Genomic DNA, 26,592 nt, shown 5'->3' with positions numbered 1-26,592 from the left:
ATACACATTAGAACTTATATCCAGCTTTTTTTCTATTCTACCCACAGTAATTTATTGACATGACTTAAGTTTTTCTCTCTATATAAATTTTAGCATATACAATATGCATCTGTAAATAAAATAGAGGATTATTTAAAAAAAGGTTGACATGAATATTTTAAAGGTCCCAAGATCTAACACAACAGAACTGAATTGAGTTAGACTCTTGACTTTTGTGCTCTTGGACAAAGTTAATCTCTCTAGACTGGTTTCCTCTTCTGGAAAATCAACAATCTGAACTATTCTCTAGATGATATCTAAGCCTGCTCTGAGCTGTAATGTTTGGTGACCCAGCCCAGAGATTAGCTTCTCCAGATCCAGTATAATGTTGGAAAATTATATTATCAAAGAGATGAAGGAAATGTGCAGTGCAATAAGTTCTCTAAAAATGTGCATACAGGTATACCTCAGAGATATCAATGTGTTAAGTGTCAAACCATCATAACAAAGGAGATTTCACAATAAAAGAATCACACAAAGTTTCTGGCTTCCCTGTGCACATATAAGTTATGTTTACATTATGCTGCAGTCTTTTAATTGTGCGATAGCATTATGTCTAATAAAATAACATAGATACCTTAATTAAAAATACTTTATTGTCACAGCTGACTTCTACAAGACATGTAAAAGAGTCAGTATCATTATTACTGAAACTATTCCAGAACACTGAGGAGGGGGAGCCCCTCCCTAATTCATTCTATGAACTAGCATCATCATGATACCAAAACCTGGCAAAGGAATAACAATAAAAGAAAACTTCATGCTAATATCCTTGATGAAAATAGATGCAAAAATCCTCAAGGAAACACTAGCAAACTGAATCCAGCAGCACATCAAAAAGCTAATCACCACAATCAAGTAGGTTTTATCCCTGAGATGCAAGATTGGTTCAACATACACAAATCAATAAATGTGATTCATCACATAGACAGAATTAAAAACAAAACCCACAAGATCATCTCAATAAGTGCAGAAAAGGCTTTTGATAAAAATTTAAAGCATTCCTTCGTGTTAAAAACCCTCAACAAGCTGGGCTTTGAAGGAATATGTCTTAAAATAGTAAGAGCCATTTATGACAAACCCACAGGCTACATCATACTGAACAGGTACAAGCTGGGAGCATTCCTCTTGAGAATCAGAAGACATGGATGCCCACCCTCGCTGCGCATATTCAAAATAGTACTAAAAATCCTAGTTAAAGCAATCATGTGAGAGAATGACATTGGAGGCTTCTAAACAGAAAGGGAGGAAGTTACACTATCCCTGGTTGCAGATACGATCCTGTACCAAGAAAGCCCCACAGACTCTTTCCAAAATATTTTAGATATAATAAACAACATCATCAAACTTTCTGGGTACAAAATAAATGAACAAAAATCAGAATTTCTTCATATCAATAGCATCCAAGCTGAGTGACAAATCAAGAAGTCAATTCCATTCACAACAGCCCAAAAAAGATAAAATACCTAAGAATACAGCTAGCAAGGGAGGTGAACGATCTATACAATAACAATTACCAAATGCTGCTCAAAGAAATCATAGGTGACATAAACGAATGAAAAAACATTCAATGCTCACTGATAGGAAGGATCAATATTGTTAAAATGACCTTGTTACTCAAAGAAATTTACAGATTCAAAGCTATTCCTATCAAACTACAAATGACATTATTCACAAAATTTAAAAAATCTAAAATTCATATGGAATCAGAAAGAGCCTGAATAGTGAAAGCAATCCTAAGCAAAAAGAACAAAGCTGGAGGTACTACATTACCAACTTCAAACCATACTACAAAGCTGCAGTAACCAAACCACTATGGAACTGGTACAAAAATAGACATAGACATATAAACCAATGGAACAGGACAACTAGCCCAGAAATAAAGCTGTACACCTGTAGCAATCTGATCTTCAAAACAAGCAATGGGGAAAGGACTTCCTTTCAAAACAAGCAGTGGGGAAAATACTTCCTATTCAATCAGTGGTGCTGGGACAACTCTCTAGCCATATGCAGAAGATTGAAGCTGGACCCCTTCTTTATACCATTTACAAAAATTAACATAAGATGTATTAAAAACTTAAATGTAAAGACTAAAACTATTAAAAACCCTTGAGGAAAACCTAGGAAATACCATTTTAGACCTAGGCCCTGGCAAATATTTTATGATGAAGTTGCAAAAACAATTGAAACAAAAACAAAAATTGACAAATGGTATCTAGTTAAGCCAAAGAGCTTCCGCACAGCCAAAGAAACTATCAGCAGAGTAAATAGACAACCCATAGAATGGTATATAATATTTGCAAACTATGCATATGACAAAGATCTACTATACAGCATCTATAGGGAACTTAAATTAACAAGCAAAAAACAAACAACACCATTAAAAAGTCGGCAAAAGACATGAACAGACACTTTTCAAAAGAAGACATATATGTAGCCAACAAGCATATGAAAAAAAAATGCTCAACATCACTAATATCAGAGAAATGCAAATCAAAACCACAATGAGATACAATCTCATACCAGTCAGTATTCCCATTAGTAAAATTTAAAAAATAACAGATGCTGGCTAAGCTGCAGAGAAAAGGCAGCACTTATACATTGCTAGTGGGAATATAAATTAGTTCAGCCATGTGGAAAGCTGTTTGGCAATTTCTCAAACAACTTAAAACAGAACTACCGTTGGATCCAGCAATCCCATTATTGGATATATACCCAAAGGAATATAAATTGTTCTACTACAAAGACACATGCACGTGTATGTTAACTGCAGCACTATTCACAATAGCAAATACAAGAAATCAACCTAGGTGTCCATCAAGGGTGGACTGAATAAAGAAAATGTGAAACACATATTCCATGGAATACTATGCAGCCATATTAAAGAATGAGATAACGCTCTTTGCAGCAACATGAGTGGAGCTGGAGGCCATTATCCTAAGTGAACTAATGTAAGAAGAGAACCAAGCATTTCATGTTCTCCCTCATAAGTGGAAGCTAAACATTGAATACACAGACACAAAGAAGGGAACAATAGATATCAGAGTCTACTTCAGAGTGGAAGGTAGGAGTGTGAGGACTGAAAAGTTACCTATTGAGTAGTATGCTTATTACTTGGGTGATGAAATAATCTGTACAACAAACCCCCATGACACATAATGTATCTATAAAACCAACTTGTACATCTACTTCTGAAACTAAAAGTTAAAAAAAAAAAGTACCTGCAAAAAATGCCAACAATCATCTGAGCCTTTACTGAGTTATACTCTTTTTGCCCATGGAGGGTCTTGCCTTGTTGCTGATATCAGCTGACTGATCAGGGTAATGATTGCTGAAGGTTAGGGTGGTTATGGTAATTTTTAAAAATAGGATGATATAGCTTGGATGTTTGTCTCCCATAATCTCACATTGAAATGTAATCCCCAAAGCTGGAGGTGGGGCCTGGTAGGAGCTGTTTGGATCATGGGGGCGCATGCCTCATGGTTTGGTGCTGTCCTTGCAATAGTGAGTTCTTGTGAGATTTTGTTGTTTAAAAGAGTGTGACACCTTCCCCTCCACTCTTTCTCTTGCTTCTGCTTTCAGTATGTGTTGTGCCTGCTCCTGCTTTGCCTTCGCCCATGAGTAAAAGCTCCCTGAGGCCTCCCCAGAAGCTAAGCAGGTCTCAGCACCATGCTTGCACAACCTGTAGAACTATAAGTCATTTAGACCTCTTTTCTTATAAATTACCCATCTTCAGGTTTTTCTTTAGAGCAACGCAAGAATAACTTAATACATAAGGAAACGATGTTTGCTGCCTCCACTGACTCTTCCTTTCATGAAAGACTTCTCTGTACTGTGAAATCCTGATTTATAGCATTTTACCCAAAGTAGAACTTCTTTCCAAATTGGAGCTAATCCTCTCAAACCTTGTCACTGCCTTATCAACTAAATTTATGAAATACTGTACATCACTTTTTGTCATGTCAACAATGTTGACAGAGTCTTGACCAGGAATAAGTTCTATCTCATGAAACTACTTCCTTTTCTCATCTATGAGAACCAGCTCCTCTTCTGTTTAAGTTCCATCAGAAGATTGAAGCAGTTCAGTCACTCTACTTATAATTCTATTTCTTTTGCTATTTTCATTACATTTGCTGTTACTTCCTCCACTGAAGTTTTGAACTCCTCAAAGTCATTCATGAGAGTTGAAACCAACTTCTTCCAAACTCCTCTTAATGATATTTTGACCTCCTCCCATGAATCAAAAATATCCTTAATAGCATCTAGGATGGAGAATCCTTTCCAGAAGCTTTGGCTTTGCATCTGTAGCCTTGATAATCCTAGAAGGCATCTTCTTCCAATAGAAAACTTTTGTCTAAACTGAAAATCCATTGCTTAATGGAATTATCTTCCTCAGTCTTGTTAGCTAGATCTTAAGGATAACTTGCTGCAGCTTCTACATTACTACTTGGTACTTCACCTTGTTCAGTTATGTTAGTTATGGAGATGGATTCTTTCCTTAAACCTCATGAACCAACATCTCCTAGCTTCCAACTCTTCTATAGCTTCCTCACCTCTGTCAGCCTTCACAGAATTGAAGTTAGGGCCTTGATCTGCATTAGGCTGTGGCTTAAGGGAATGTTGTGGCAAATTCGATCTTCCTCCCAGATGAGTAAAATTTTCTTTATATCAGCAATAAGGCTGTTTCACTTTCTTATCATTCATGTGGTTTACTGGGTAGTGCTTTTAATTTCCTTCAAGAAGTTTCCCTTTTCCTTTGCATTTACAATTTAGCTGACTTGTGCAAGAGGGCTAGCTTTTAGCCGTTCTTGGCTTTCAATATGTGTTCCTTACTAAACTTAATCATTTATAATTATTGATTTAATGTGAGAGACATGGGATCCTTCCTTTCACTTAAACACTTAGAAGCCATTGTAGGGTTATTACTTGGCCTAATTTCAATATTACTGTGTTTCAGGGAATAGGGAGGTTGGAGGATAGGGAGAGAAATGGATGAATGGCTGGCCAGTGAAGCAGTCAGAACGCACAAAACGTTGATTGATTAAATTATCTGTCTTATATGGGTGTAGTTCATTGTACCCCAAAACAATTATAATAGCAACATCAAAGATCACTAATTGCAGATCACCATAATCAGTATGATAATAATGAAAGAGTTCAAAATATTGTGGGAATTATTAAAATGTGACACAGGGACATGAAATGAGCACACACTGTTGGAAAATGGCACCGAGAGACTTGGTTGAGGCACGGTTGCCATAAACCGTCAATTTTTAAAAAAGAAAAAAATACAGTATCTGTGAAGGGAATAAAGCAAACTGCAATAAAATGAGGTATGGCTGTACTTGTTCTTAAAAGTAATAAGAATATAGCATGAAGGTGGACTCATAATTGATTTATGCACTGAAAACTCTCCTGGTCATGACTAATTCTCATGAGTATTATATCTTCATTTAGATTTATATGTACAGTGTTTCATAATTATAAGGCAAGAGCAAAAGGTGCATCGGTGGGGAAATGCTTACAGGTAAGCTGAACATCACTGAAAATGTCAAGGTGTAATAATGTTTACTGATGAGTGCAAGTCCTGCAAAATTAATGACAATCTTTCTTTGTTTATTGCTTTTCAATATAGCTAATCACAGCATAGGTAGAAAATACTCTCCCTGGTTTTTTTCTTTTATTTTTTTCCAGAAAGATGGAGGTGGGCATAACCCTTTATTATGGGGTCCACACTGTGGATACTGGGGCCCCTTCCACTGAGGGTATGCAGAGACTCTAGCCCGGGCTAACCATCTGGCCTCCTATGAGTCTATTCTCCTTCTGTCCCATTAATCTCAGGCTGAGCATTTGCACTGGTCCCTAGGGGCCTGTGAGACGTCCTTGGCCCCCATTGCCTGCTGTCCCATGTGCTTGAGAGCAACACAAGTCAATAGCAGTGAGCTGGGTGGGCTGTGGGTCACCTGGCACAGCAGGCCTGGGCCTCAGGTTCCCAGCCAGCACTGTAGGGTTCCAGGTGGAGGCCAGGCAGTGGCCCCGGCCATCCCTAGGCTCAAGGCCAGGCCCTTATAGATAGTGGGGAACGAGGAGAGTAGGTCAACCAGGAGGGGTTGGGCCAGGTAGGCCAGGTCCCCGTTGTTGCTCAGGTCCACCCTGGGTGTGGGTAATGTGACAGCCTTGGTGAGCTCAAGCGCAGTGGCCTGTATCAGCCAGTTGCAGTTGAGCAGGAGCTGGGTGAGGTGGGGTGGTGCCCACAGACTGGGCAGCAGCAGGTGCACAGCCATCAGTGAGCCCCGTGAAGCGCAGGCCCAGCCTGCCAGCCCAGCTCCGTGGCAGCCCAGGTAGCACACAATGTGCTGCATGTCCCGCACAGTGAGATGCCTGAGACCCATCTACCAGCAGAGTCTTCTGGAGGCTGCTTTTGAGGTGTGTGCCCAGCATCTCCACACCTGCTGTATCTGCCATCTCACTTATTTTTCAGAGAGGTGAAGTAGCTCTTCCATGGCCACACACCACTAAGGGGAGAACCAGGTCCCCAAACCAAGATTCTCTGATTTTTGACTCCTGAGCCCACACGGTTTTGTTTTGTTTTGTTTCCCCGTTCTCCTTCTGAGAGCAACTCCACTCTGGGTCTTCCCCAGGGTGCTTTCCATTTCTTAGGAAAGAGGTGTTGCAGAGTATGCCTGGAGTCTTGGGTACCACTTTTCACAGTTAAACGCCCCCATGTCCTTCAAGAATACATTATTCTTCTGAACTTATTCTTTGCTTAAGAATGGCAAAACTTCTGAAGAAAGAAATGAATTCATACAAATAAAGATGTATAGAGCTCAGCAACTGAGACTGGAGGAACTTCTAGGACCAGGATTCAATCACTCTCTGCCTGCTCAATTCTCATTACAGGCAAATGAACCCGTCTAAAAAGCTAGAAGCAATTTGCACTAGAGTTGAGTGGTACTATTTCCTTGGTGTATTAGGTAAAGATTTGTAAGCAAATAAAACCACACCAGCTCCTTCCAAAGAAATCCAAGAATTGTTAAGATCCAAGAGAAATTTTGGTGGGGGGTTTAGATCTATATTTATAAATTTTATATTTTTCTGGGCATACGTTGTATGTATTTTATAGAAAATTTACACAATACAGGTGAAGGTAAGAAATAAAATAATCTCCTGTTTCTCAAAATCTAAAGTAGTTGCAATTGATGCTTCCTTCTTAGCCTTTTCTATTAATATATTCACATAATTATAATTAACTATATAATTTGTTTCCTGGTTATTGGTATTGTTATATTGTGACATCAGCCTTTCCCTATGTAATTAACACTTTTCATAGACATTATGTAATAGACATAATAATCTGAGCTCATGAATTCTTTATATAGATTATCTCATCAAATCTTTTTAACAATCCTAGACAGTAGCTCTATTATTGTCCCAATTTAAGAGATGAGAATAAAAAGCTAAATAAGTTATACTGAAGTTGTACAGTTTACAGGAAGACTCTTGTTTCAGATCATGAAAGAAATAGACAACAGCTCAAAGGCATAAAAAGCAACATATTATGTAATGAGTGGATTTATCAGCTTTGTTATTTCCTTTTCAAACGTGCACTATTATTTATGTAGTTCTTTGCACCCCCTCCCAGATCCCTTTGGATCTATACATTTTTTACGTGTACCTCAAAATAAACTGTATATGCTATTGGCGCAAAAGATAATTTGACAACATACCACACTCCAATGCTCTGTATGCTCAATTACCCTTTTTTAATTTCTCAATACATTGTTTCAGAGAATTTATGAGACACATCTGAGAAGCATCTTAAAAAGAGTTCTGGACTTTAAACCAGAAAATTTGAAATTTATACTTCCCTTTAGACTGATTTATTCTGGTCTTGAACAGTTACTTAATCTCTCCTACCTCAGTCTTTTTAGATGTCAAAAGATTTTCATTAGAGAAACAGCAGTTCTTGGTTGGTTTGACTCATCCCAGTGCTCATAGACAGCCTCACAGGTGAAATCTTCCTTAGCCTATAGAAGTCTCCTCATGTACTTGACTAGTGACCTTGGTTGTAAGAACAGGACAAACTGATGACATAAACACATTGTAATCAAGCATGACGTATTGCTTAACTATTCTGTCTAGATTCCTCTGATGCATACTCTAAAAAATTTAAAACTTGCTGAAAATAAAACTCAATACAGTAAAATGTGACCTGACTGAAAAGAAGATATGTAGACCTGGGCAAAAATGGAGGGAGGAAAAAAGGATATTGCTAAGCTCCTTGGAGAAAATTGGTCTCAAAGGGTCCCTAAGAATTTTTATTGTTTTATTTATGATTCTCAACAGTTAATTAATTGATTTGTTAATCATTCTTGATAGTTTAGAATTTTCCTTCCTATTTGCAAAATGGTGTATTTTATTGTTAAAACCTATAAGACAGTGCAAAATAATGTAATTAACTAAACATTATTTGCTTGATGATGAGAAACAGAACACTAGACAGTTATCACCTGAGTCCAAAATCACAATCAAGTAGATAAGGAAGAAATCTCAAGAGATAACGGTTATAAAATGAAATAAAGGGGACTCTGCAAAGATATGAGTCAAAACAAATTTTGAACACAGCAGCTACATCAGGCATCCAAAGTTGAATCATTACTACAACTGAGCATTCAAATTTAGCTCCAAGAATTGAAGCAGTCAAAAGTAAAGGGGAATTTGATAGATTATATAGGTTTTCTCGAACAATAAATAAAGCACACAAGCTTGTCTTGAGTGATAAACTTTTTCTTGGCACAATTCCTATGAGAATTGTGTGGGCTTAGCTCCTTATTCTGAAGACAGCAAGTAGCATTTAGCACAATGTAACTGCAGTTATTCAAAGCCATTCTTTATTTTCCTGAAGTGCCATGCCTTATGGCAAACTTCAATAGTAATCAAGGGCATAAAATTAAATAGTTACTCAGTAATGACATTATATGTGTATGAGGAGGCAGAGAAAGTGTTAAGCCAATGTGCTCTAGGTCTGAGACCAATATACAACAGCACTTAGAGAAGGTATCTTGGCTATTGCACAGTCAATCCAAGGTTAAATTTGCTGACAGCTGTTAGAAGTGCCAATATTCTGCATGGTTGATGAAGAAAGATCTGTATGAAGACAGCAGAGTTGACATTCTGATAGGAAAACTAAGAAGCCTGATTTTCATTCTCACAAAGAGATGGGTCACTCTAATACACAGAAATGGATAAACTTTATTTCTCCTCAAAAAGGAAAAAAGAAAGAATTCTGAATCTGCTTTTGTGATTTCACAACTTCCATAAGGCATGGTTGAAACAATTGGGGCCTAGACATTTTTATGAAAAGTTCTCACTATTACACTGCCTAAATCCATAAAAAAAACAAATACTTTTGTTAAATATCTGAATATTTGAGGAAAAAGACATACTTATGGGTGCTCCAAGGTATTAAATATTTCAAGTAGATGAACAAATTGACCTAGTAGGATTATTTAGTATTGTTTATTTGAATAAAGCATATGTCTTTTATTTTTAGCATTGCTAAAAACTTAAAATCTTTCTTCCTGGCAGCGATTAGTAATAGACAGAGCTACTTATTAGGACTACTTCTGACTGTGATAGCAAAACCATGTCATCATAGATCAGGCTGCCTATCTTTATGCAGGCTTGGGCACATAAGCATGTCTACAATTCATATAAATACTTACCCAGTTATTTAGATATATAAAATGAGAAGGACATGGCACAGTTCTTTTTATAAGACTGAAAATTATAATTGAATCTGTCAAAAGAATAGGGTAGTCTCATCAGGGATTGGAGAGAGCTTCTTGGCTTCCCTGAACTGGCAACCATCATAGTAATTTAAGATTCAAATCATAGGGATTTGGAATCCTTGCCATCTCTAGATTAAGCACTGTTATAATCCTCCATCTTGCATTCACTACTGTATCTATTAAACAGAGCCATCTGTAGAAAGCCGTCCTCACTGAGTATTGAAATGCTACCTCTTTGGCCTTTTTCCTAGTTGTTGTATGCAATTCTGTATCTTCTAATCTACTGACCCTGGGTAAAGTGGATTGTGTGAATTCATGAGGAAACAAACTACCCCAATTTCCAGCAAAACCCAGAACTTTGAGTGTTTGTGGAAGAGTGTCACAAGATGTCAAGAGGGCATGAGAAGAAATCAGGAACCTTTCAGAACAAACCACCTCTCTCTGTGTTATAAGTGCTGGTAATAGGGACAAACATTTCTCATGTCTCCTTATAAGCACTCCTAGTATTGTAGAAGGGCTGAAACTGTGAGAAAATGATTAAATGTAGTACATTTTTTATATAATCTTTGTTTAGAATGTCCAATTTGGAACTAGGCTGGAAACTATTCAGCTGTATCAAATAGATTTCTACAGAACCAAAGTAGAAGAAATAGGGGAGCTCCCCTCAGTGGTCAAAATAATATTCCATCTAACTAGGCATTATGGAATCTGTTAAATCTAGCATTTTATAAGCAGACTACAGCAATATTCCCTTTCTCCTCAGTTTGTATTCTTGCCTTCTTTAAAATCACCATCCATAGTGATCAATTTATCTAAAATACATTTCTTGAAACTCTTAGTTTAAATAATCTTTGCTACCTACAGCTGCATGTCTCAATCAAAAAAGATTTGTAATCAGAGAAAAATCTAAGGACACAAAAAGTATTTCAAGTGGAAAAAAATGATGCATCTTACTAGAAATGTGGAAAAAATACTTTAATGCTGAATGAAACAAAAGATTCATTATGAAGTAAAATGCAAATACTTGAGAATTCAAAGAACTGGATACAGATGGGAGGCCATTTTGAGTTGTGGCTTCATTCCCTTTGGTGGGAATGTATTCATTTTATTTTTGCTTTGTTTACTTTGGGGGAAGGGTTTGGATTTCAGAAGCACTAAACCTCCAAGGAATAGAAACCAAATCCCTCACAATGACATGAAAACCCTTCCATGTCTGGATGGCTATTTACTCCTCCAAATTCATCATCTTTCATTTTAGCCTTAGAGTTTGCCCTATTATAACACTGTTTGTTACCTCCTCTACACACCATGTCCTTTCATATCTTTGCTCATGTTAGTCCTTCAATCCTGAAAGCCCTTCCCATCTTTCTTTATCTAAATAAGTATTACTCATTTATTAAGATTCAATATAAGCATCACCTTCTTCAGGATGTCTTCTCTGGGCCTCTTAACACTCTGTCTGTAATTTACTACAATTTAAACCATCACCATATCTATCTGTCTTCCTACTGGGCAGTGCATTCCTCAGAGGCAGGAACTTGGCACTGTATAGGTTGCTTAAGACTTCAAATGTAGAGTATAATGCTGAGATTTAGGAATGCCTTACTCCAATATGCATGTTACTGATAATGTAATTTTGACATGAGTCTTGGTTGTGAACTGATTATAAAAGTAGACACATTGCTAATTTCTCATTTTTTTGTTGCAAAATATTTTTGTTGTGAAATAGTCAAAGAACATAGCAAATTAAATCTGCTTGCTTTTATTTGTATTTTGAAAATACATACCATTATATGAGCTAAGAAATTATAGACTTTATAATGACAAGATTTAGATTTCTTATACTAAAGCTATAGCTATATCAAGTAGATTTCTAAGAAACAGTAAAAAAAAAAAAAAAAAAGCCCTCCAGTGGTCAAAATAATGCATGTAAATACCCACAGTGATTTACTTAGTATTTTTCCCCTCCACAGAACTTATAAAACTCCAAAGTCTTCCTTTTATTTAAAAAAAATGCCTGATTTGATTATTTTTTTATATATATCTCTATTTTGAAGGTCATTCATAGAAACTAAATGAACTTGAATTTTTTTCACTAATATTACATAAATTGTGTTTAGCTCTATAGAGAATAGATGTTTATTTAAATCATTTAAATAAACCACAGACAATAGTGGCCCAAATCACCCACTTATCAATAAGTGATTTTGGGTAGTAGTTGGAATTTAACCATGTGAAGGGAATGCTAAATCCTGTCCAGATATAAGTAATTTAATTATTTGCACTGCAGCCATTGGGAGAAATGTTGCTATTTATCAAAACCACTCAAGGTAAAGAAAGGATCCAGTCAAGCCTAGTTCTATCTGCTACGTCTGCATTCCCCTTAAGCATGGAGTTGTATTACAATGTGTATATTCCTAGACTTGTAAAAGCACTGTGTGTGTGTGTGTATGTGTGTGTGTGGTATGCACGTGTGCACATGCGCCTAAGTTGCAGTTTTGATAGTTTGCATAAGAAATGTGTTGGCTTCCTTTCTAGAAAATGCATATCTAAGCCAGGCAGCAGCACTTTCATTTGCTTCATCCCTTGTCATCAGATTACCAGTAATGGTTTGGCAGAAAGCCTGGAGTAATGCCTCTGCCTTGAAAATTGTCAAGCTCTAAAATTTACCCAAATGCTGCAACACTGATTGGTGAGGAGACTTTATTTTGTTTTAATTACATTCTTATATTATTTAATTAGAAATGAAAGCTTGTTTAAAAAGCTCAAACACACATTTGGACATTTGGGTCCATACATTTTATATTCAAAATGTTTTTACTTTTTACAAATATAGAACAATGTATTTATTATAGGTAAAAATCCTCAAAGACCACTTCCAAATGGCCCAAACTTCTTGTTTTAAAAAGTTTGCAACAACAGTGGGAAAATGCCAAGAAAAAATTGTATGCCCTATAATTTAATTTCTTACGCAGATTTTTTTTTTGCTGCTTTTCTAAATATTTGAGACAAAGAAAATGACCATTCATTTTCCTTTTTGTAAAGTAATGTATGCAGACTTATCACTTGGATGTTTCTAAGTAAAAACAAAAATCAAGTTAAGTTGGTATCTATGAATGACCTTCAAGATATTCAGCCTATTGTAAAAAATGTTATGGGTAATTCTCAGAAAGCATACTCTCTGAGAATAAGTTATGGCCTAACACAAAAGTTGGCATTTCGGGAAGCTACATTGTGTCTTTGAGGCCACTGGGGTACCATATAGGAAACTGGAACAATAATTTACTCTTGTGCAATGAAAAGTATAATGTAACTTGCACACCAGGATCCTCTGCCTCATTAAGTTAAACATTTCCCTCATGTCCTTTTTAAAGGAGAAACTGTAACACTGTAAATCTAAGTAACTTAGATTTATGTTCTGGTGTCTGGCAAATGGCTACATAGGATACTTTTCAGCACTCCAAATGTAAGGTGCTAGGCAGTTTCAGAATATGGGTACAATTAACTTCATAATTTGGCAAACAAGAAATGGAGTTCTGCTGTGTGGCTACTCAAAGAATTACAAAGGAGCAGCCCTGCTATGCTGAACCAAGATCTTCAGATCCTGTTGCAATGAAATTTTAGAGGAGTTACTGACATTGTTATAGCCTCTGAATCTTAGGGTCCTATGAATAAATATAGGCAAAAATTAATTAGAAGAAAAAAGTGTGTGCTTGGAATTTATGCTACCCCCAGTTTTGATTGAATGATCTCTCTTTCTATAGTACAGAAAGAAGTTATAGTTCCTAAATAATTTTTTTAAAGTATTGATTTATCTCTTATTTTGAAATGAGCAGGGAGAAACTGAAATTGCTAATGAATGAAAAGCAGGATTATCTTCTCAGAGTGGACCTAAGCCACCTTAATATTTAAGGGTGAACCTTATATCTAGGATTTTCTTTGAATAGAGTTGTTGCTAGTATAAAAGTTCAAGAACAATTGCTTCATTTTAAATGTTCATAACAGTTCACAAATATAACATGTTTTATTTAAAGAGAAATGTGGATATTTTGATTTTGTTAGTCTATTAATTTTCTTCTTGTACAGAAAAATTCCCGTACATGGTACAACTTTTTTTTTGAAACCTGATACATTTTTCTTTTTAAGTTTTAAAACTTCTGAACTTAAAGGAGGTAAACAAAAAACTACCAAGAAAAAGAAGTTGAAGATGTCTCATTCTGTTGCCCAGGTTGGAGAGCAGTGGCACAAATACTGCTGCCTCAAACTCCTGGGCTCAGGTGTTCCTTCTGCCTCAGTCTCCTGAGTGGGACTACAGGCACACATCACCACGCTCAGCTAATTTTCTTTCTTTCTGTTTTAAAATTTAAATTATTGTTTTTTGAGATGGAGTCTTGCACTGTCACCCAGGCTGGAATGCAATGGAACAATTTTGGCTCACTGCAACCTCTGCCTCCTGGGTTCAAGCAATTCTCCTGCCTTAGCCTCCTGGGTAGCTGGGATTACAGATACCTGCCACCATGCCCAGCTAATTTTTGGTATTTTTATTAGAGATGGGGTTTCGCTATATTGGCCAGCCTTGTCTTGAACTCCTGACCTTATGATCCACCCGCCTTGGCCTCCCAAACTGCTGGGATTGTAGGCGTGAGCTACTGCACCCGGCTGTTTCTTTCTTTTTGTAGAGACAGGATCTCCCTACGTGGCCCAGGCTGGTCTTGAACTCCTGGCCTCATGATCCTCCCATGTGCTTGGATTACAGACGTGAACACCACACCACTCAGCCTTAGGGTTGTTAAAACCAGAATTACCAAAGTGTGATTCATGGTATTGAAATGTGATATATCTCTATCTCTATCTATCTATGTATCTATGTGTAATTATATAGCTACATGGTCAAATTACATTGGAAAACACTGGGTTAAAGAAAGTCAAACACATCCATTTAGTGCAGAACTTGTATGCATTCTTAATGCAAATGTTCACCTAAATCTCCAAGAAAGGGTTATGGTATATAGCATGTTCCAAATTCATCTGATCTAAGATCTTATGCCAGCTTTCCCCCCAACACACACACAGTATTTCCTAAAATTATTGGCTTCCAAGGACATAAATTGGATTTGCTGATTTAAATTACAATCCAAAGGACCTTAAAATATTGGCTTAACATTTTTCAACTCCTAAGTGTCTCAATCTTTAAGTTCTGAGTTGTATCTATTATAGTTAGTGCTTAAAACTAAATGCTAAGCAAAGGGCAGAGTCCCGATAATACAACTGCTATTCAAGTCTATATATTTCTAATATATAATATATACCACCATTCCTCTGTGCCATATTCCCTGAGCCTCGTTCTTTTACTTTGTCTACTGGTAAAAGTAAGGGCCAGGGACTAGAATTGCAGACAATTTTCTTTTTCTCCATTTCTCTACTATATATGAGCAGTTCCTAGAGATAAGAAAATGTAAACATTTCACATTTGCTCTCCCCATTCTGTAGAAATTGCCCCAATGGAATCTCCTTTCACTTCCCAAAACTGTTTATGGGCAGGAATCCCTGAGTGGTAAATGTAAGGATAGGTAAAATCCTAGAATTACATAGTAGTGGAGAAGCTGACAGAAAAGTCATAGACACTCTGGAAATGGCAAAGATTTAGCCAGCCAAAAAGTCTCAACGGAGATGAGAGCCAAAAGATGTAAACAGGCAATAGGCATTAGCATCAGATCGCAGGTAGCCTATATTTAGCAAGTATGGACCTATTCACAGGTATATATGACTTTAAGTCTAAATCTGTGTTACTAAGAAGGGTTCAGGCTGCCTATTATCCAATAGTGTAGAAATTCATGACAGCTCTAGATAAATATTGGAGTCCTTTCTCTTTCTAAGCACATGGTAAGGTAGGAGGAGGGACTTGACTCCAGATGGTGGGCTCAGACACTGGAAAGAGTTGAAGCCTACTAAAAGAGGGTCAGTATGGAAACAGCTTTCCCTAAGACATGCTTGCCAGTATACCATGTCAGTTCCCCATGGGTGTTCCCCATGGCAACACCCAAAAGTTACCATCCCTTTCCATGGCAATGACCTATGACTCAGAAGTTACCACCTTTCTCCTAAAAATTTCTGCATAAACCACCCCTTAATTTGCATATATTTAAATATATAAATGTGACTTCAAAACTTCCTCTCAGCTGCTACTCTGGACACACTATGGGGTAGCTCTGCTTTGCAAGGAGGAGTACCTCTGCTGCTGCTGTACACTACCACTACATTAAAAGTTGCTGTCTAACACCACTAGCTTGCCCTTGCATTCTTTCCTGCTCAGGTTAAAGTCAAAAACCCTCCTGGGCTAAGCCCCAGTACTGGGGCTCACCTGTTCTAGATCAATGGTAGAATCATATTATAATTCCCATCCAACTGGTTAGGTGTGGCCACATGGCATGCTTTGGGTCAGGGAATATGAGCATAAGGAAAATGGGTCATTCCAGGTGAAAATAGCTGTGTGAAGAAGAATCCTCAGCCAATCTATGGTGGCTAACTTGAGTAAGTGAGAAGGAAACCTGGTTTCTGCATGTTACTGAAATTGGAAGTTTTTATTACATGAGGAAACCACACATAGTATATCTGGAACACTTCATATGTCTACATCTTAGTTTTATCATATGTCAAATATATATATGTCTCTTACCTAAAAAATAAGTTCAAACACTGGATGCATCTTGGAAGAATTGCTACATTTGTCTGAGGTGGTAAATATGTTTTAGTTAGTAAACATGATTCTACAAATGTGTAGAAATGAACAGTCAAAGACCTGGCATAGGCATTGGAAGATAAATTTCATTAAAAATTAATCTATAACTTTTAAAAAACAAATTAAGGCATCTGTATTCCTGAACTGCCATTAATTCAGTGAATTCATTGTTTCAGCATCTGTAAATCTGTGAACTATTTATAGGAATGCATACAAAAAATAGAGACTTAAAAAGAAAAATTATAACTCTATTGCTCTTTTTAAAATATTTAGAGGTTTACAAAACTTTCATGATTCAGAGTGTCTGAGTCATCCTTACATCATTTTTATTTTGTAAAAATGCCAAATCAAGCTGTATTAATGCAAATAAATGTATTTCTATTTTAAATATATATATATATATATATTTTTTTTTTTTTTTTTTTTTGAGATGTAGTCTCACTCTTGTTACCCAGGCTGGAGTGCAATGGCACGATCTCGGCTCACTGCAACCTCCACCTCCTGGGTTCAGGCAATTCTCCTGCCTCAGCCTCCCGAGTAGCTGGGATTACAGGTGTGCGCCACCATGCCCAGGTAATTTTTCGTATTTTTAGTAGAGACAAGGTTTCACCATGTTGACCAGGATGGTCTCGATCTCTTGACTTCATGATCCACCCACCTTGACCTCCCAAAGTGCTGAGATTACAGGTGTGAGCCACCGCGCCCGGCCCTTAAATATATTTTCTATATTAAGATTTAATTCATATGTGATAAAAAAATACATGTTCAACTTAACTTTTTTTTCCGAATTTATTCAGGTCTCTTTACGTTCTTCTATAATACAAGTATCTCCTAAACAAGATATTTTTTTAAGAATCTCAAGACTATCCTCTAACTTAGCTTTCTAAGAAGAAAATACTAGTTGTTGAGAAAGGTAAAATGACTTTTTCCAACATGTGTGGAGATTAGGACAAATACATTTAAAATATCAAAGAAAGAGACATAAAGAAATTTGTTGGCTGGACTCAGTGGCTCACACCTATAATCCCAGCACTTTGAGAGGCCGAGGTGAGCAGATCACTTGAGGTCAGGAGTTCAAAACCAGCCTGGCCAACATGGTGAAAGCCCATCTTTACTAAAAATACAAAAAATTATCCAGGCGTGGTGGCAAATGCCTATAATCCCAGCTACTTGGGAGGCTGAGGCAGGAGAGTCACTTGAACCTAGGAGGCAGAGGCTGCAGTTAGCCAAGATTACAACACTGCACTCCACCCTGGGTGACAGAGAAGACTTTGTCTCAAAAAAACAACAACAACAACAAAACAAAACAAAAAACAGGTAAAGTCATGATTTTCTACATTGCTTCTGTAATAAGAAAAGGTAAAATAAAGGGATATAGAATTTTTCAAGTTTGACAGTTTTGTTTTCCCTTTTCAACAACAACAAAAAAAGGAAAAAATTGCTAATTAAATTCATTGATTTAATATGATCTCCTCCAGTACCACTGTCCTGTGAAGGGAGTGAATAAGTAATTTCACTGCCTACACAGTTGGAATACAAGGTAGGGACTTAAATTATTGAATTAATGAGAAAAATAAGTTTAGCTATTTGGAAGTTATGATTTAAAAATCAGCCACTGTTCAAGAGCTGGTCTAGAGTTCTTTTATAGATGGGGCAAAAAAGAAAGGTCAACATCATATTTTCATATTTTGATTTCATTAAATCCAAAGATGTTTTCTGAAGATACATTTTGGCCCCACCCATACTGGCGCTTTTCACTTTGTGAAGGTAAGAGTGTGCTGTATGAGAAATAATATAAGCCAAGTTTCTTATTTATTTAAATCTCAGAAGTTGGCATGCCAAAGACTCACAATAAATGTGTAAAAAGTTTATAAATAGTCCTAAGAATATAAAATTAATTAAACATCCTTGGAATTAATAAACTTTATTTCCCCTGCCTCTGATTCCCATCAACTTTACTCAACATTTAATAAATGAATACAGTTTTTCCTTGCTTAGCATAGGCTTTAAAAAGATGATATTCAAGTTGCACTTCGAGGCCTTAAAAATTTAAAAGAAAGTTTTCCACAAGCTTTAAGATTTAGGGTCATAATATCATATGACATAAACACTCAACTGCTTTCTTTGTAGCACCACGCTGTGATTTGAAAGCAATCCAGTGTTTTCTAATGGTTGAAATTGAGGTTGTGTGCAATGAGATAATTTTCATTTAGTTGTGCCTCATTGACATTTCCCCATTGTGCTATTTAACATTCTGGACTAGATTTGTTGAGATATGTCAGTTTTCCCACTCTATGACTCTTTTCATTATGAATCTCTCTGATAATATACAGCTGATTCACCATACTTAAACTTCTATTTTCTCTCTCGTCATCATAATCAAGTTATACATCGAATTTGGTAAAAAGAGGAAAGAGAGAATTCCTTTTCCCCAAGACAGTGACAGCAACAAACCAACCAAACATGTTTTTTTTGCTGACTTTACTTGACATATATGATCATTAATGATCACTATTCTAGACAAAGAGTCTACGGTAAAACGAAAAATGATGTTTAGAATGAAAAAGAATATATTAACAAAGGAAATTCCTCAGAAACAAACTTCCTCAGAATAGTCATCTGTTCATTTCTTAAACATTTATTGAATGGTTCCTAGGTGTCAGTTACTGAGAATAAAAAAGTGAGTAAGACACAAACCAGGGCAATAGGGACTCCCAGCATTGTGGGTGAGCTATACACTTAAAGGAAGTACAGTGAAGGTGACTTACGAGGTCCACCTTGAAGGAAGAGTAGGGTTCTCCCACAAAGGAAAGAAGCAATAGGCATTCTGAGGAAAAAAAAAAAAAAAAGAGGTGGACTAGCATGGAGGCAAGATAGTATATGGCATATTCTAGAAGCAGCTATTGTGTGTGATTGAAGTGTTTGAAGTGTTTGTGATAACCAGTGAGGTAGTGGAGTCAATGTTTGAGAAACAGGTCGAGGCTTTGTGATGGACCTTTTAAGACATACTAAGGACATTAAGCTTTATTTTGAAGGGAGTCATGAACCACTAAAGTTTTTTTTTTTTTTTTTTTGAGACGGAGTTTTCGCTCTTGTTACCCAGGCTGGAGTGCAATGGCACGATCTCGGCTCACCGCAACCTCCGCCTACTGGGTTCAGGCAATTCTCCTGCCTCAGCCTCCTGAGTAGCTGGGATTACTTTTTTGTATTTTTAGTAGAGACGGCATTTCACGATGTTGACCAGGATGGTCTCGATCTCCTGACCTTATGATCCACCCGCCTCAGCCTCCCAAAGTGCTGGGATTACAGGCTTGAGCCACCACACCTGGCCGAACCACTAAAGTTTTTTAGGTAGAGGAGCAATTAATTGAAGTCTACAGTTTTTAGAGGATGGGTATGTTAGTTTCAGCAAGACATGTGTGTAGTGGCAGGGGGAAGTATGTGCATGGAGCTTAGAGGCAGGAGAACAACTGGAAGACCATATAATAACCAAGTTAAATTATGAAAACGCAAAGTAGAACAACTGCAGAGAGAATGGAAAGGAAGGGATTTAAGATGATTTTTAAAGTGTCTTAATATTGGATATAGGCCAAGAGAAACAGAAAGAGTCAAAATCAACCTCTGAGAGTGAAGGACGCTTGTGGGGTGGATTAGAGGTTAAAGAAATTGCCAAGCAAAAGGGCCAGCTAGGGACAAATAATATGCAGCTATAAAAAAGAATGAAGTCATGTCCTTTGCAGGGACATGGATGAAGCTGGAAACTATATTCTCAACAAACTCAGGAACAGAAAACCAAACACTCATGTTCTCACTCATAAGTGGGAGTTGAACAATAAGAACATATGGGCATAGGGAGGGGAACATCACATACTGGGGCCTGTTGTGGGGTGGGGAGCTAGAGGAGAGATAGCATTAGGAGAAAAACCTAAGATAGATAACATGTGGTTGGGTGCAGCAAACCACCGCAGAACATGTATACCTATGTAACAAACCTGCACATTCTGCACATGTATCCCAGAACTTAAGTATAATAATAAAAAAAGAACTGTTAAGTATTGTTGACAGCTGAAATAAAGTCAGAAAACACAAATCTTTCAATCAGGATGCATATGCAATTTTCTCCAAAAAGTCTAAATATATCAGGTCACAGCTAAAAAATAAAATCAGAAAAACTATCTGAAATCATTAATGACTTTGGCAAATTTTGTTATCTTCTCTAGAAGGAAGGGTGTAAAAAAAAACAACTATAATAGCAGTAGGATGAATTTCCATTTCTGGTAATGGTAATGAGAGAATTTGGACTGATATACCCAATGTAGTAAAAAAGAAATTTGAGATATAAAAACAGTAAAGACGCTGGACATGGTGGCTCATGCCTGCAATCCCAGCACTTCGGGAAGCCGAGGCAGGTGGACCATTTGAAGCCAGGAGTTCAAGTTGAGCCTGGCCAACATGTCGAAAACCCGACTCTACTAAAAATACAAAAATTAGCCAAGCATGGTGGCACGTGCCTGTAATCCCAGCTACTTGGGAAGCCAAGGCACAAGAATTGCTTGAACCCAAGAGGCAGAGGTTATAGTGAGCAGAGACGGATCACATCACTGTGCTCTAGCCTGAGCGAAAGAGAACAAAACAGCAAAGAGCCTTTAACAAGATGGAGAAGATGTGGCACATGAACATTTAGGAGAAGACCAAAAATCAGAGAGATAAGCTCACTTTTAAAAGCTTTTGCCCTTGGGCATATGACTGTCAGGAAAAAAGATCTGAGAAACCAGCTTTATACTTCAAGTAGCTTTCTGTGCTTCACAGAGAAGTCAAAGTCCTTGGCCCTCAGGTGGGGCTTTAATTAACTAACCCAGCTTTATGCTGGTGTCAGGAAAGGTCATACTCTCCTTCAGGGGAGCAATGAACCTACTATTCCTTACACAGATTTGCAGCCTTCTTGTCACAGAGGTGATTCAGGGAACATTAGGAGTTGCACTTTGTCTAAGATGATTCTGGTTTGATACCGCCCCCAGGTGCCTGGCATAAGCAAACCAGTCTTCTCTGGAGGAAAACATTATCACTTAGGTCTTAACTTACTCTTACAATCTTTAATTATAATGTAATTAAAAAATATATTTCCAGCACAGAGTCAAAGATATCCAAGCAACTAAGAAATTAAGACACCATGATGAGAACTAGCAGGAACAGTAATAATAGAAACAAATCCAGTAACACTTGAGATACTATAGTTATCAGAAATATAAAAATACACTTAGAATGTCTGAAGGAACATAAGCTGAGATTGACAATTTTGTCCAAGAATTAGACACTATAAAAATGACGTAATAGTAGCAGAGAAATATTGGTCTCTTTTGTCAACACTATTTGGCCACATTGTTTAAAATTTTTACATTTCAGAATTTTACATTTTGTATTCTTTTTGTGTTTTTTTTCTTGACACATTGAAAAAACCCAAATCCCACACTGATAAGCCTAATATATTTTCATTTATTTTATAATTCAATAAGAAACATATTAGTTACACAAAAGATATGCCTACATGTGTTTCTGTGTGTATCTGTGGGTGTGGTGAGCACCCAGGTGCATGCATTCACAAACTTATTGGAAGCACCTGTGATTTCTGCCAGGTTCATTCTTATTGTCAACTATTCAGTACACATCTGGGTAATGCAATGTCAAGACATCCAATGTGACCACGGAAAATTTACAGTTAACACCTGGTCATGGGGAAATGAAAATTAGCTGCAATTGTTTACAACCTAAAGGCATTAATTATAAGTATTACCAAAGGTTAACTATCATTTAACAAATTGCCTTAACTGTGAGAAGGTCAGATATTCATACTGAAAAGCAAATATTACTGGTGGACTGAAAACTCTGTTAAGTCAGATTCTTTCTTGAGTATAGGTCTTGCTTGACAGAAAAGGGGGGGCACTGAGTAGTTATATTCCTCAGGGGTCTGGAGGGAGAAAGAGGACTGAGAGGTAGGAAGAACTGGACAGAGAAAGGAGGGAAAGTGCATCAGAACTGAGCTCTACCAGTTTCACATTTGTTTGGCCTCGTGAGATTACTCAGTAGTTGTAAAATCAAATGACTTTATCAATATAGTGCCCATTTTTCATTTTAGAAGGGTAACATAGTATATTACTTACTCCCATTGAAGTTGAATGAAAAATCCATAATAAGCTCTTCATTGTTTGTACCTAGTTTAGCCAACTTAGTTCGTTAGAATCTGGTCTATTTGGTAAGACAAAAACCGGCCAGTTACATTTAACAACTGTTCATCTGTGCACTCTGTAATAAAAGCGTCAGCAGATTTATTTTCCCCATATAAAGTAGAATTTCCAATTCACACCATGTACTCTGTGACTATTATGGACAGTATTTACTCAGAAGGAATGCTGTGCAAGTTTGGAAAAACTATCTCTAAGAGCAGAGGGAAGGTCATTTGACAAAACCAGAAACAAAACCTATACATGGGCAAAACATGAAGAGAACTAAAGTTTGTCATTCTTTTCAAGAACAAGTTTGAAATCCTAAAACAATGTGACGATAGCAAATCAGACAACCCTTTCTCTCCCTCCTCTTCTCTCAAGCTCTGTATAATCAGAATGCCTCCATTCACTTAGCAAATATCAGCTTTTTTTGAGGAGGGGAACCTGCTTGGAATTACTGAGGTAACACTAAAAAATAACTTCTAATTCTTCTCTTCCTGAAAATTGCCTATTTTTTCTCAGTTACTTTTTAAAAAGTAGAATAACTTTTAAAGGCTCCTTATGTACTTTTAGGCCACTTTTAGAGCCCCTTTCCTCTCCTTTTCCTTCTTTTTTTTTTTTTTGTTTCTCAAATTGGGAAGTAACTTAGTACCATACAGGGGAACCTGAACTGCATCTCATAATAATATAGTTTCATTCAATGGCATAATAGATACAGTAACATTCAATCTGTGTTGTGACATAAAACTCTTGAGATTGTAACTCAGGAAATCATAGTGCATAAGAATAGAGGAAAAAACAAATAAGGATAAAGTCAAAACTGATGTTACAGACTTGCAATGCAAATTTCAAAACCAAGATAAAATCCTTTCTCCTGCACAAAATGTAAAATACCAATATCTTATCTTAAGAAAGGTAAGCAAGCTACGACACTGAAAAATCTTTACTATCACCTTTTCATTCACAAAGATAAAAGAAAAATTCCACATTAACCATCCCAGAAAAGTGATACACCTTAAAACCAATCTTTTCACTTACCCTAGAGTATGCACATTATGATCTCTTAAATCCTCTTAATTCCAGTACATCCAGAACATATATGAATTCTTATAACATCGATTTAAGAACAAACTTGAACCAAATTGTTAATTACAACAGAGATCATAACAAAACTCCCTGAAACTCCTGGGAGAGCTATGAGTATGAAATCCAGCCTCTAGACTCTGGTGTATACTGTGTCTATCTTTAACTTGAAAATGATTTGGTTTCACATTCCACTGAAGTCCCACTGGCAGATGCCTTTGGTAAGCTCGCCAATGGCAGGCTTTCACGCACCGTCCCTCCCCCTCCCTCTGACTGAGCTTCCGCTGTTACATCTAATGCTGATTTACTCAGCTGTCTTTTTACCTGTCTCTGCGTGGGTAAAAGGAGATGCTTTCATTGATGGATATTACGGAAACACTTGGAACCTGAACATTAGCCCGAGGACTCACTGTGCTTCCCCTGCTATCCCCTCCCCCTACTCGCTGCCAGAAACCAACTGACTTCCAAACTTGGCTGCATGAAAAAGAATGTTCTCTGATTGGCATTCCTGGAAGCAGAAAGCAAGGCAGCTCAAGTTTTGTACTGTTACTCAGCATGAATAACTCCCCAGTTACACAAAATACAAACAAGTAAGTTTTGTTTTTGTTTTTCTCAACTTTGAGGAGAACCGAAAAAATATTCTGAGGCATTAAAAATATTTTTATTGTAGGACAGCGTTTAAGTTTTAATATCCACATATAATCTTACCCAGAATGGCTATGGCTCAGTAGGAAAGGGAAATTGCTTTTTTTGGTTAAAAGTTGAATGAGTTTTAGTAAATGAGTTGGGATCCATTAGAGTAAGAAATCATTATGCTGCCTGCTTGCCAGTGTTTTGGAGGGCAACTGTGCATTTTCTGCTGGAGAAAACCTTGCTTGTAAGAATTATAGAAAAACTAATTTCAACCAAACAGCAGGAGAGGGTGCAAAAAACACTTATACCTTCCGATTGAAACTTCTTTTTCAGGACTGTCTTGCGAAACTTGAGTGTGGACTGGAAAAGAAAAGGAATGTGTGTATGTGTGTGTGTGTGTGTGTGTGTGTGTGTGTGTGTGTTATACACATGTATACCTGAAAGAAGAGAGATGGAGTGAATGGAAACAAGGAAGAAGATACATTTCAATTAAAGTCTGACATAAATTAATAATATGGGGTCCCTTTAAATCATCATTAATTAACTTGTATTTCATATTTATTAATATTTAGTGGTCACTGGGGCCAAAAGATCTCCTGCCTCTGAAAACAACTAACCTCTTTATGTTCAAAACATGCAATTCTATAGGCCACACAACTTCTTTAAGATCCTGATGAAGGCTTTATAATTTTGGTAATCGGACACATCTCAACCCTAAGCATTTTGGATTTTCCAAATTTCAGTGAGCTGTGGCTGCCAACTCTGGGCAACTGTCAGCTGGCTGGGCTAAGGGCAGTGGTGTGGCTGCAGCTGCTCATTGGAACTTACATGGACATCTCAAAAATATTCAATGGCAAAAGGTTGACGCCAGAAAGCAAGTTTTCTGGTTTTGCTTGTTGATGGTTTTAGATCTTCTAATTTAGGTTATATTTTACCATATCTACAGCAACACCATTTTAAGAAACCATGAGGGAAAACTTGATTAATTGGCAGGATATTACTCACCTATTTCAGTGATATTTTGACACCCCATATACATTGGTGGCCTATCAGCCTTTTAGCTGAACTTTGTTATCAGATGTCTGTGCATGTACCCCAGAACTCAAAGCATATATATAAAAAAGATTAAAAGATAGAAAGAGAGGAGTAAGAAACTTCCCTTATTTTTGTCCCCAAAGTTGACAGTTTCTTAGGGAAACTGCAGGCTATATGTAATGCTGATGGACAGGAGCATTCTAATGACTTCACAAATGAATGGAGGGAAAGAACCCAACAGTCCAGAAGGACACATTTCTGTCCCCGTGTTTCTTTATCCCTCTGTCAAAAACACTCCTCCCAAAGCTAATGGATGGTGTCAAAATACCAATAAACTAAGAAGGATGGACAGAGGTGTGGCCGTCAGTGGTTCACATTCAGCTGCTTTGTTCACCTCAGTTGTATCTCAGAGTGAGCTCTAGCATATAACTGATACTCAAAATATGGTTGCTGAAACTGAAGAACTGCTCATCTGCAAATGTATATCTTAACCTATGGAAAATGGTTATTTGTTGGTCCACATCTTAAATACATTTTGTATTTGTCTTGTGAAAAATATGCTTCTCTTCAAGCAATTAACCAAAATATTATATAGAATGTACATTATGTACCAAGAACCTTTACTGAAGCCAAAGAAAATCATTATACATCTTGTGTGTGTATGTATGCATGTGTCCGATTATAAATATTAACATGGCAAATATTTGTTAAGAGCACTTCTGCTGATCTTGCTGCTTATGTGAAAAATAGAGAAAAAAGGAAATGTTAGGTTTGCTAATATTTTCCAGTAACTAGTAAACCATAACAACTTTCCTTATTGAACTATTACTGGCTACTCCTTACAGTGCAACATTCATCAGTCAGATATATGCTAAGTTTCCCAACTTTATCTCTGCTGCTGTTTCCATTGGTGCCAGTCTTACAGAACACTCTACAACAGGAATAGGAGCATTAGTCCAGATGCAAGTGTGAGTGAGCACAATAAATTTTTTTCTTCTTTTTTTCCCCTAACCTTCACAAGGCAATACATAAGATTTATAATGGCTAGAAC

At 37.0% G+C, this 26,592-nt stretch overlaps 1 protein-coding gene across 35 annotated transcripts in view; it reads right to left on the bottom strand.

The window, feature by feature from the left end:
- Positions 1-26,592, bottom strand: part of DTNA (dystrobrevin alpha) — a 384,739-nt gene that overhangs the window by 259,886 nt on the left and 98,261 nt on the right. For 9 of the 35 annotated variants that reach the window (XM_054244115.2, XM_008979683.5, XM_078347964.1 and 6 more), the window contains exon 1: positions 23,829-24,008. The exons of 18 other annotated variants lie outside the window; for them this stretch is intronic. The gene's annotated coding sequence lies outside the window, so the exon portion shown is untranslated. Of the gene's footprint in view, positions 1-23,828; positions 24,009-24,197; positions 24,285-26,592 lie in introns of those variants that run through there. 8 more of the 35 variants (XM_035270855.3, XM_078347965.1, XM_035270858.3 and 5 more) reach the window with 1 other exon arrangement.

Source organism: Callithrix jacchus, chromosome 13 (genome assembly GCF_049354715.1).
Source record: "Callithrix jacchus isolate 240 chromosome 13, calJac240_pri, whole genome shotgun sequence".
NCBI classification, from domain to species: Eukaryota; Metazoa; Chordata; class Mammalia; order Primates; family Cebidae; genus Callithrix; species Callithrix jacchus.
This window is presented reverse-complemented; position numbering and strand designations above follow the sequence as displayed.